At 38.4% G+C, this 12,354-nt stretch overlaps 1 protein-coding gene across 1 annotated transcript in view; it reads right to left on the bottom strand.

Annotated features, from left to right (window-relative positions):
* Positions 1-12,354, bottom strand: part of WDFY4 (WDFY family member 4) — a 277,765-nt gene that overhangs the window by 208,290 nt on the left and 57,121 nt on the right. The gene's annotated exons all lie outside the window — the stretch shown is intronic.

Here is a 12,354-nt window from a genome sequence, read left to right on the forward strand (position 1 = left end):
AAAATCCCAAGCAATTACAAAAAAAAAAAAAACTCCTAGAACTAATAAGTGAATTAGCATGACCTCTGGATACACAGTTACATATAGAAATTAATCATATTCCTATATACTAGAAGTAAACAATTGGGAAATGAAACACTTAAAATACCTTTTAAAATAGTGCTCCAAAAAGATTAAACACATAAGTATAAATCTATAAAAAATGTGCTGGCTCTGTATGTTGAATACTATAGACCTTGATTTTTTTTAAAAAAATCATAGATCTATTGAATATACAAATGGAAAAACATTCTATGTTTATGGATTGCAAGACTCAAAAAAGTTAAGGTTTCAATTCTCCCCAAATTCATCTATAGATACAATGCAATTCCAATCAAAATCCCAGCAGGATTTTTTGTAAATATAGGCAAACTTATCATTAAATTTCAATCTGTGAATGACACTTTAAAAGTAAAAAGACAAACCATAGACTGGGAGAAAATATTTGCATCTGTACAATGGAATGCTACTCAGCAATAAAAATGTATGAACTACTGATACAACAAATTGGATGGATCTCAAAGGCCTTATGCTGAGTTTAAAAAGCTAGCCTCAAAAGACTACACACTTGTACTTGCAGTTATATGTTATTCTGACAAAGACAAAACTATAGGAATAGAGCAGTGGTTGCCTGGGTTTAGGAATTGAGAAAGGGTTTCATTATGAAGGGACAACATTCAGGAACTATTTGAGGGGGTGGGACTGTTTGTCCTGTATCCTGATTGTGGTGATGGTCACATGACTCTGCACATGAATTAAAACCCATAGAACTCTACACCAAGAAAGGGACTTTTACTGTATGTAATTGGAAAAATAATAATAATAAAGAAAGAAAAAGTCACGAGACTAATCCCAATCACAAACACTTGATTTTCAAACATCCTGCCTCTAGCACTGAATTTCCCACCCACAGTGAGACTGTTCTTGGCACCACCAGCCCTGAAGAATGGCTAAGGTGCCAGGAGTGCGTCTAACATTTGGTGTTAATTTATCCAATTCAATTGAACAAATATTTATCGACCTAAGTATTTTCCTGGCATTTTGGATACATCTATAAATTAAACAAAGTAAAACCCATACCTGATATGTGAGAAGAAGGGTAGAGACAGTAAAGGTAAACATAATAGGTAAATTATAAATAATAAAAATTATTGTTGTTATATAATTTATACTATACTATATATAGTATTGTATAATATGTATCATATATTATTATAACATAGTATATTAATGTAATAAAATAATGAATAAGCAAATTATATATTATGAAGAAAGGTGATAAATATTACTGCAAAAATAAATTAAAGCAGAGAAAGAATCAAGAGCGCTAGGGTGTAAGAAGGAAACAATTTACAATTTTAATTTGGGTGGCAGGGTTGGCTTGTTTGAAAAGGTAACATTTGGGTGGACTTGAAAAAAGGGATGCAGATATCCAGGGGGAAAGCATTTTAAGCAAAGGGAATAGCCAGTGCAAAAGCCCCCAGAGTGGGAGTATGTCTGGCATGTTCGGGGAACAGCAAGGAAGCCTGTATTATTACTCTGATCTAAAGCCACACAAAGAAAAGAAGAGACCAATATCCCTCATCAGTATATATGCAAAAATCCTCAACAAAAAACTAGCAAACCAAATCCAACAGCATATTTAAAGGATTATATACCATGATTAAGATCCCAGGAATGCAAGAGTGGTTCAACATAAAAAAAACCAATCAATGCAATACATCACATTAATAAACAAAGGAAAAAAACCAATCACCTCAACTGATACGGAAAAAAACATTTGACAATATTCAATACCCTTCCATGATTTAAAAAAATGCTTGCGGGACTTCCCTGGTGGCGCAGTGGTTAAGAATCTGCCTGCCAATGCAGGGAACATGGGTTCGAGCCCTGGTCTGGGAAGATCCCACATGCTGAGGAGCAACTAAGCCCGTGCGCCACAATTACTGAGCCTGTGCTCTAGAGCCTGCGAGCCACAACTACTGAGCCTGCGAGCCACAAGTACTGAAGCCTGCGCACCTAGAGCCCACGCTCTGCAACATGAGAAGCCACCGCAATGAGAAGCCCGCACACCGCAGTGAAGAGTAGCCCCTGCTCGCTGCAACTAGAGAAAGCCCGTGAGCAGCAATGAAGAGCCAACACAGCCAAAAATAAATAAATTAATTAATTAATTTAAAAAAATGCTTGACCCCCTGCCCTCTCCACCTTCTCCAGACCCACACTGTGGATTGGCTGGGCTAGAAGGATGTCATCCTTCCCAGGTAGCAGGATCTGGTAAACACCAGAGAAGGTCTGCATGATCAACCACAACCACAGCTGCCATTTATTGAGCTCCACTGGAGAGAGAGAGAGAGAGAGAGAGAGAGAGAGAGGGTGTGTGTGTGTGTGTGTGTGTGTGTGTGTGTGTGTGTGTGTGTGTGTATGCTGTGTGCGTGGGGTGTGTGTGTGTCACACGTGCTGCGAAGGGGGTAGTGTGTTATGTTTCATAGAGATTAAATATTCTGTATCTTGGGAATCTCATTATATATTTTGGGATTTATATAATACATATCTTCTATTTTGTGAAAAATGTTACTTAATCGTAGTTACATAGATTACCTAATGCTTGTGAAAGCAAAGCACAGCATTTGGCAAACAAGTGCTCAGTAAACGGCAGCTGTGAACATTATCTAACTAACACCATTATCATCTCCAGTCCTCACCGCACAACACCCCTCAATGTGGATACTCTTATTATCCCCGCATTTGAATTGGGAAATCAAAGCTCAGTGAGATAAAGTAAAAGGCCCAAGGAACACTAAGGTGTAGAGCACACAGGCCTGAGTCTAAGGCCCACAGCCTCTGTCTTCCTTCTGGAGACCAGAGCCCACTGTGTATGGACAGGTCTAAGCCAAGTTGCACGCCCAAGGGGATGCCAAGTGTCAGTGGTGGGCATGGATGAGCACCCCGTCCACCATGCCCAGCCCACTGCCCTGTCCTTTACCCCACAGACTCTCTCAGGAGAGGCTGGGGTTTCACTTCCTCTTTTCTAACCATTAGAGAAGGTCAAGGGTGATGTATTTCTTTTAATGACCAAAAAATTACTCTATTTATGAAATCTGATTCTTGTACATTTAAAATTTACTCATTGTGAAACCAGGATGACATTTGACACAGGAGTTATCTGTAAAGAATCAGGCCTGATGCCATCTACAAGTTAGAGCCCAAACCTTAAACTTCAGTCTACTGTGGCAGAACATTTAGCAAATCATCACTATTACTGTGGAAACATCCAGAAAAAAGCAGGACAAATACACACACACACATACACACACACACACACACACACACATACACATACACAGAAGCACACACAGAGGCTTTGGGGGTAGACCTGAGTTCAAAGTTTTGCTCCATCACTTACTAGGTGTTAACTTTCAACCATGTTTCTTATCCTCTCTCAGCCTCCATTTCTTTATTGGTAAAATGCTAGAATTCGAGAGGGAATTAAATGAAAATAAGTCATCGGTGTTCAGTCCCCAGAGACATTCAACAAATGACTATTGCTTTTCATCACCTAATACCACTTACTAAATGTTTTTGATGCTGACAAATACTTCCCTGCCCTCTAAAAGCTGGTAGGATAAGTAGAACAAGGTTCAACACTGAGATCCTAAGTTAAGCTGCATGCTGTCCAGATGGCCAAGACAGAGGCCTCCTCCGAGAACCCTCTGCCCCTGGAATAGAGAGATCAGGGGACCTCAGAAAGAGAATTCTCCCAAGACAAAGCAAGAAGAGAAAGGCCTGGAATCTGACCAAGGCCTAGCTACAAAGGGCAGATGCAGCCTCACTGAGGCATTCCTGTGTCTGCAGAAAGGCAGGATGGCCAGAATAAGGATGGGCTGCATGGAGTCTGGGAAAAGGAAAATCTTGGAGCAAGACTCACAATTAAAAACCATCAACCACACAAAGAAACAAGGACACTTCAGTTTAAAATACACATTAAAAAAAAATAGCTCTTTACTGTTTACAGGAAAAATACCTAAAGCATGAGGACACAGAAAGTTTAAAGAATAAAAATTCAGGCACATACTAACCAAAAGAACACTGGTGTAGCCTTATTATTATTAGATAAAGTTGTTATGTTCCAATGGAGATTAAGAAGGTCATCATATAATGATAAAAACTTTGATACCTCTAGATGATGGAAAAATTATAAATGTGTGTGATTCTAATAGCCTCAGATATATGTAAGGCAAAAGTTAACAGATTTTGGGACTTCCCTGGTGGTGCAGTGGTTAAGAATCCGCCTGCCAATGCAGGGGGCATGGGTTCAATCCCTGGTCCGGGAAGATCCCACATGTCGCGGACCAAATAAGCCCGTGAGCCCCAATTACTGAGCCTATGCTCTAGAGCCTGCAAGCCACAACTAATGAGCCCATGCGCCACAACTACTGAAGCCTGCACACCTAGAGCCCATGCTCCACAGTAAGAGAAGCCACCGCAATGAGAAGCCCGCACAGCGCAACGAAGAGTAGCCCCTGCTCTCCGCAACTAGAGAAAGCCGAGGCACGGCAATGAAGACCCAACGCAGCCAAAAATAAATAAATAAATAAATAAATAAATTTATTTTTAAAAAAATTAACAGATATTAATAAATCTACCATTATAATGAAAGATATTTAACATATCTTAGTAGCTGATATGCCAACAATCTTAAAATTTGAACAATTGACAAATTTCATCTAGAGGACATAAATAGAGCATTGAACCTAACAACTGGAAAATGTGTATTATTTTCAAGCACACAGGAATATTTATGAAAATTTACCACACTGGGGACACAAAGTCAAGCTCAACTAATTTCAAAGGATTAGCATCATACAGTCCACTTTGTTTCAAGATGACAAAGTTAGAAGTCAATAACAAAAAGATGATCAAAAATACTCTAACTTTGGAAATTTATAATTCAAATAAGATTCAAGAGTAAAACTGTAAGTCATAAGGGAAATTAGAAAATATTTAGCAGTAAATTATATTGAAAATTTGACATAATAAAACTTGTGTGATGGAACTAAAGTAATAGTTACAAGGAAATTTATATTTAAAAAGAGGACTTAAAATTGGTCTCGTAACAATTAAATTAAGACAAAGAATACTAGAATAAATCCAAAGAAAGTGGAAGGAAATAATAAGAACAAAAAAAGAAACAGAAAATCGATGTATGAGACAGGAAAAGCTGAACGTTGGTTCACAGACACATTAAAAAATTAACCTCTGCCAAGAACGCTGGGGTGCTGCAGGCAAAAGAGAAAGAATACACAAATGATAGTGTTAGGAATAAAGAGTTAAAAGGATATTGTGAATAGCCTTATGCCAATAAATTAAAACAGGTGAAATGAGAACAATAAACTTGAAAAATAACTTACTATGAATCATGCAAGAATAAATTGAAATTTATTCTCACAAAAATAAATCTTTGCAGAGGTGACATCAACACCTTGATGGTGTGCAAAGCTCCCTTTGTCTCTCCCCTTCAGTCTACAACTAGTAAAACATGCCTAACTCCAGAAAGCTTCCTCTGCCCAACACAGCAGGATGCCGGAGAGATCCATACATCTGTACATCTGAAGGTGGGTGAATTGGGACACACAGAGGAGGCAGAACCAAGGACTAGCAGAGGCAGTGCTGGGATCCTGGCCCCTGGCCACAGCGGCTGAGTCTGCAGCCCCAGCGAACCTGGTAGCAGCAACAGAGGTGGCACATGACACCTAGGCCTCCCAGCCACAATGGCACCATAGCCACAGGGAGCCAGACAGCAGCGGTGGCAGGACCCATGACCCTGGTCCCTCCAGCCAAAGCAGCACCCGCAACTCCAGCCTCCCCCCACTCCCACCAATGACAGCAGCACCCACCAACCCAACAACCCTGGAGGCAGCAAAGGTGCCCATGACCCTGGTTTCCCCTTCCCCACTGTGGCAGCAGTGCCCGTGACCCAGGTGTCCCCAGACATGGTAGAGGTGCCTGCCATCCCAGTGTCCCAGGCGGAAATGCCAGTGACAGCAGCAACACTGGCAGCAGCAAGGCACAAGCAGTGGCAATGAGGACACCACGGACACCTTTGGCAGAGGTGCTGGAGGGTGGAAAATGCTGGTTCTCAAATATAGCCGGAGGCCACGCAAGAGAAACAAAAACTTGGGCTATAGCACCACCTACTGAAAAACAAAAAGAAAGGTCTTTAATTAAGAAGAACTGTTAGAATCAAAGCAAAAAAACTTTACCTAAATAAGAAAGGAGTTTGCTCCTTCAAATGCACCAGCAGAGGAACAACTCATCAAGGACCATGAAAACACAGTATCACAAAAGGAAAATAACAATTCAGTAAAACTTAAAGTCACAGAAGATTGTGATCTAACTGATAGAGAATTCAAAGTAGCTGTCATGAAGAAATTCAATTAGCTACAAGAAAACTCAGAAAAGCAGTTCAATGAGCTAAAGAGTAAAATTAATAAACAGAGGAATACTTTACCAAAGAGACTGGAACTCTAAAAAAGAACTAAATGGGAAATTCTGGAGCTGGAGAACTCAATAAATGAGATAAAGAATGGATTAGAAAGCACTGGAAATAGAGCAGACCATATGGAAGAGAGAATTAGTGAGCTTGAAGTTAGAAATCTAGAAATGATTCAGGTAGAAGAAGAGAGAGAAGTAAGATTTTTTTAATAAAGAAACTCTACAAGAACTATCCAACTTGATTAGAAAAGGCAACATAAGGATAATGGGTATCCCAGAATGAGAAAAGAGCTTATTTAAAGAAACAACAGCTGAGAACTTTCCAAACCTGGGAAGAAACTGGATATACAAGTCCACAAAACTAATAGAACACCCAATTATCTCAATACAAAAAGATCTTCTCCAAGACACATTATATTAAAACTGTCAAAAGTCAATGATAAAGAATTTTAAAGACAATCAGGAAAAAAAAAAAAAAGACAGTAACCTACAAGTTACCCCCATTAGGCTATCAGCAGATTCCTCAGCAGAAACTCTATGGACCAGGAGAGAGTGGAATGACATACTCAAAATACTGAAAGATAAAAACTGTCAACCAAGAATACTCTACCCAGCAAAGTTATCCTTCAGATATGAAAAAGAAATAAAGTCTTTCCCAGACAAACAAAAGCTGAGGGAGTTCATCACTACTAGACCTGCCTTATAAGAAATGCTGAAAGGAGCTCTTCTACCTGAAACAAAAAGGTAAAAGTACAAAAAACTTTGAGTAGGTAATAAACAGAAAGAATCAGAAAATTGCAACTCTTTACCAGAGTAAGTTGTTAAACAATTATAGCATAAAGGTTAAAGGGGGGGAAAAAGCATTAAAAACAATGATAGCTACTTCAATTTGGTAATAAACTCACAACATAAAAAGGGATAATTTGTGGAAACAAACATAAAAGAGGAAGAAGACAAGGACAAAATCTGTATAGGCAAATGAAGATGAGACACTTTCAGCAGAAAAAGAACTATGTAATCTATGAGACAGTTTATACAAACCTCATGGTAACCACAAAACTAAAATCTAGAGCAGAGAAATGAAACATATAAAAGAGGAAACTTAGAAAAATATCATATAAAACCACCAAATTAAAATGACAGAAAATCAAGGAAAAAGAAACAATGAAAATACAGACCAACCAGAAAACAAAAGATAAAATGGCAGTACTGAGTCTTCATATATCAATAATCACCCTAAATGTAAATGGATTGAATTCACCAATCAAAAGACACAGAGTAGCTGAACAGATTTAAAAACAAGACCCAACTATATGCTGTCTCCAGGAGACTCATCTCAGCTCTAAAGACAAATATAGGCTCAAAGTAAAGATATGGAAAATGATACTCTAAGCAAATGGCAGCCAAAAAAAAAAAAAAAAAAAAAAAAAACAGGTGTAGCCATACTCGTATCAGACAAAACAGACTTCAAGCCAAAAAAGAGACAAAGATGGACATTATATAAAGGGGATAATCCATCAAGCAGACATAACAACTATTAATGTATTTGCACCTAATGTAGGAACACCAAAATATATAAAGCAATTTTAACAAACCTAAAGGAAGAAATTGACAGCAACACAATAATAGTAGGGGACTTTAATACCCCACTTACATCAATGGATAGATTACTCAGACAGAAATTCAACAAGGAAACACGGGCCTTAAGTGAAACTTTAGAGCAGATGGACTTAAATGAATACAGAACATTCCATCCAAACTCAGCAGAATATACATTCTTTTCAGGTGCACACAGAAATTCTCAAGGATAGACCATATGTTGGGACACAGATCTCAATAAATTTAAGAAGAATGAAATCATATCAAGCATCTTTTCCAATCACACCTGTATGAAACTAGAAATCAACTACAAGAAGAAAGCTGGAAAAATCACAAATATGCGGTATCAAAATCTGTGTGATGCAGCAAAAACAGTTCTAAGAGGGAAGTTTATAGCAACACAGTCCTACCTCAAGAAATAAGAAAAATCTCAGGAAACAATCTAAACTTACATCTAAAGGAACTAGAAAAAGAAGAACAAACAAAGCCCAAAGTCAGCAGAAGGAAGGAAATAATAACAACCATAGTGGAAATAAATGAAATAGAGACTAAAAAGACAATAGTATGAAACTAAGACATGGTTCTTTGAAAAGATAAACAAAATTGACAAACTTTTAGCTAGACTCACCAAGATAAAGACAGAGAAGGCTCAAATAAATAAAATCAGAAACAAAAAGGAAGTTACAACAGATATCACAGAAATACAAAGGATTTTAAGAGAGTACTCTGAACTGCTATACACCAACAAATTGGACAACCTACAAGAAATGGATAAAATCTTAGAATCACACAGCTTTCCAAGACTGATTCATGAAGAAACAGAAAATCTGAATAAACTGATCACTACTAAGGAGACTGAAACAGTAATAAAAAATATCACAAAAAACAGAAGTCCAGGACCAGACAAATTCAGTGGTGAATTCTACCATTCAAAGAAGAATCTCAGACTCTTCCAAAAAACTGAAGACAAGAGAATGCTTCCTAACATATTTTATGAGGCCAGCACTACCCTGATACCAAAACCAGACAAGAACAACACACAAAAAAGAAAATTATAGGCCAATGTCTCTGATGAGCATAGATGCAAAAATTCTCAACAAAATATTAGCAAACCAAATACAACAATACATTTAAAGGATCATACACCATGATCAAGTGGTATTTATTCTAAGGATGCAAGGGTGAGTCAACATTTGCAAATCAATCAATATGATACATCACATAAACAAAAAAAGGATACAAATCATGAGAGCATCTCAATAGAGGCAGAAAAAGCATTTGACAAGATTCAACATCCATTTATGATAAAACTCTGAATAAAATGAATAATGGCCATAAATGACATATATGTCAAACCCAGCTAACATCATACTGAACAGTGAGAAACAAAACTTTTTCTCTTAGATTAGGAACAAGAAAAGGATGCCACTCTCACCACTCTTACTTAACATAGTAGTGGAAGAATTAACATTGTTAAAATGTCCATAATTACCTAAAGCAATCTACAGATTCAATGCAATCCCTATCAAAATCCCAACATTTTTCACAGAAATAGAATTTAAAAGTCCTAAAATTTGTATGGAACCACAGAAGGCCTTGAATAGCCAAAGCAATTCTGAGAAAAAACAACAAAGCTGGAGGTGTCACACTCCCTAATTTCAAATTATACTACAAAGCTACAGTAATCAAAACATATATAAAGAACTCATACAGGGACTTCCCTGTGGCACAGTGGTTAAGAATCCGCCTGCCAATGCAGGGGACACAAGTTTGAACCCTGGTCTGGGGAGATCCCACATGCCGCGGAGCAACTAAGCCCACGTGCCACAACTACTGAAGCCCACGCGCCTAGAGCCCGTGCTCCGCAACAAGTGAAGCCACTACAATGAGAAGCCCACACACTGCAACGAGCAGCCCCCACTCGCCGCAACTAGAGAAAGCCCGCGCACAGCAACGAAGACCCAACGCAGCCAAAAATAAATTAATTAATTAAAAAAAAAAACTCATACAACTCAACAACAACAACAACAATTTTCTAAATGGACAGAGATCTAAGTAGAGATTCCAATAATGACATACAGATGGCCAACAGGCACATGAAAAGATGTTCAACATTACTAATTATTAGGGAAATGCAAAGCAAAACCACAATAAGATACCACATCACCCCCACTAGGAGGGCTATAATCAAAAAGACAGATAATAACAAGTGTTGGCAATAAGGTATTCAAACTGAAACCCTCACACACTGTTAGTGAGAATGTAAAATGGTGCAGTCACTTTGGATAATGATTTGGTAGTTCCTCAAAATGTTAAATGTAGAATTACCATATGATTTAGCAGTTCCACTCCTAGGTATCTAGCCAAGAGATATGTAAACATGTATCTACACAAAAACTTGTACATGAATGTTCATAGCAGCACTATTCATAATAACCCCAAAGTGAAAACAACCCAAATGTCCATCAGCTGATAAACGTATAAGTAAATTGTGATATACACAATGGAAAATTATTTGTCAATAGAAAGAATGAAGTATTGATACATGCTACAACATGGATGAACCCTGAAAACATTATGCTAAATTAAAGAATCCAGAAACAAAAAAAAATCACATACTGTATGATTCTATTTATATGATATATCCAGAATAGGCAAGTCCCTAAATACAGAAAGTAAATTAGTGGTTGCCTGGGACTGGAGGTAGGAGGTAGGGGCAGGGGAAATGGAAAATAATGGCTAATGGGTATGGAGTTTCTTTTGGTGTGATAAAAATGTTCTAATCAATTGTGGTAATGATTGTATATTTTTGTGAATATACAAAAAAAATTATTGTACATTTTAAATGGGTGAATTTTATGGTGTGTGAATTATGTCAAAATAAAGCTGTTTTTTAAAAAGATAAATAAAAAAAAAAGAATAAATCTTCTCTCAAGAAAACGTCAGACTCCTGAGATTTTACTGGCAAGTTCTACCATATAGCTAAGGAATAGAAATAGTAGGACTTCCCTGATGCCACAGTGATTAAGAATCCACCTGCCAATGCAGGGGACACAGGTTCGAGCCTGGTCCGGGAAGATCCCGCATGCCACGGAGCAACTAAGCCCGTGTGCTGCAACTACTGAGCCTGCAAGCCACAACTACTGAAGCCCGCATGCCTAGAGCCTGCAAGCCACAACTATGAGCCCGCAAGCCACAACTATGAGCCCGCAAGCTACAACTACTTAAGCCCGCATGCCTAGAGCCCGTGCTCCGCAATAAGAGAAGCCACTGCAATGAGAAGCCTGCTCACCACAAGGAAGAGGAGCCCCGCTTGCCACAACTAGAGAAAGCAACGAAGACCCAATGCAGCTAATTAATTAATTAATTAATTTTTAAAAGAAAGGAATAGAAATAGTCATCTTTCCATAAACTCTTTTAGAGAATAGAAGAGGGAACACTGCCCAATTTATGAGGCTAACACAAATTTCATAGTAAAAATAGTCAAGAAAGGAGTGTGAAAGGCTGAACTTTCTCAAGAAGAAAAATTCTTTTCAAAAATTAGCAAATCAAATCTAGCAATAATTATATCATGAACAAATTGTGAAGGAATGCAAGGTTAGAAAACTAATTGATTTACCAGATTAACCAATGTAACAGGAACAATCATATGATTATTGCAGTAGTTGGAGAATTGACATCCATCCCCCTCACCACCAACCCCCTAAACGTCTGGCCAAAGGGGCCTCTCTTTGGAGAAACACGTGCAATGTCTTTCAGAAGAGCGTCCTGTGGTGTTAAAGGCAAAATGACCTGGAGAGGTGGCAGGCAGGATAGTTTACTGAAATATTAATTTGTGTTTTGTCATTGCTGCTTCAGAGGAATGAAAAAAAGACACCAACTATTTTGTTGCCTTGTTCTTTAGTTTTTCCCCTCTCGCTCCAAGGGGGCAGGGGGTTCTTTGTGCTCCCCTGCTTTAGTGGAATTCTGTGTTACAGGGATGAAAGCAAAAGGTTGTTTATCAAAGTATGGGGCCCTTGAGGAGATGAGCCTGCAGACGTAAGAGAAATTGTCCTTGTTAGGGGAAATAGAAGCAGCAAGAAAGAACAGGAAGAGTCCCATGATTGGGAAGGATGCTGTTGTTTGTGTCTTATAAGTCAAGGACCTCACCCACACCCTGGCAGTGCCCTGGCAGGGTGGGGGGAAGATAAGACCTAGGAAGGCAAAGGCCGCCGGGCATACCAG

The sequence above is a fragment of the Balaenoptera physalus genome (assembly GCF_965194825.1).
Source record: "Balaenoptera physalus genome assembly, chromosome: 14".
Lineage (NCBI taxonomy): Eukaryota > Metazoa > Chordata > Mammalia > Artiodactyla > Balaenopteridae > Balaenoptera > Balaenoptera physalus.